This window comes from Limulus polyphemus, unplaced genomic scaffold (genome assembly GCF_000517525.1).
Source record: "Limulus polyphemus unplaced genomic scaffold, Limulus_polyphemus-2.1.2 Scaffold10571, whole genome shotgun sequence".
Taxonomy (NCBI): domain Eukaryota; kingdom Metazoa; phylum Arthropoda; class Merostomata; order Xiphosura; family Limulidae; genus Limulus; species Limulus polyphemus.
The window spans coordinates 1,824-2,793 of NW_013676181.1; positions in this window are offsets into that span (position 1 = coordinate 1,824).

Consider the following 970-nt stretch of genomic DNA (forward strand, 5'->3'; position numbering starts at 1 on the left):
TTAGACTACAGATAGGCCTACTATTACTAACGTTATAGAATCAGTGTATAAAAGTTTTAAGTGGGGAACAAATGTTAATTAGTAAATATTCTTTTGGTATTTTAACACATATATTATCAACCTGGCGTTAAAACATAAAGCAAAATAAACGTTTATTACTACCAAATGTACTTTATCATTAGTACAGTCGAAAGAGCTGAAAATGTGTGTCGGAATGTCCGCACTATGTTTTCTACTTCCTGACCTAGAATACAGAGAAAAGGCTCAAGAGTGTTATTTACGCCTCTTTCAGAGTGCACACATATTTTGTTCACGATAACATTTCATTTTTCTGCGTATATTTTACTAAAAATGTCGTGATTAAAGAATTACTTCGAGACTGATGAAATTAGTGAAGAGTAGGTGCATTTTGGAGGTACAGACAAATTCGTTTTAGTTAAATTATATAATATTTGTTAATCATTCAACAGTGGTTTCCCGTCATTTTTGACGGACTTTTATACTAGTATACTATGTTTTTCTTATCAGATTTTTTTTTTATATAACGATAATCAAATCTCTGGTTTAAAGAAAATGTTTAGATACAAAAAGTTTCTTTGATTATTAAAAGCTGTTTTCTTTTGTGTCTTTAATTGGTGTTATGATTTCACCAAATATTTAAGTCTCAATCTGACGGTAAAGAATTACTCTGATAACTTAAGAAACCAGCTCACTATTAGAAATTTTGAACAGTTCTATTTCTTATCATTTTTGGGAGGACTATTTTTATTTATTGTCTCTGCCAAGCTTTGCTGGTAAATGCGACGTCTTCCGTCAAAAATGAGAAACATTCCAACAGCATTAACACAACTTGACCAATATTATCAAGGGCTAGGCCTAAATATTTTTACAAATATCTATATTAATAATATATTTTCTTATTTGTATATGGGCGCGATTTTCATTATTATAACATCAGTTGTAACGATTG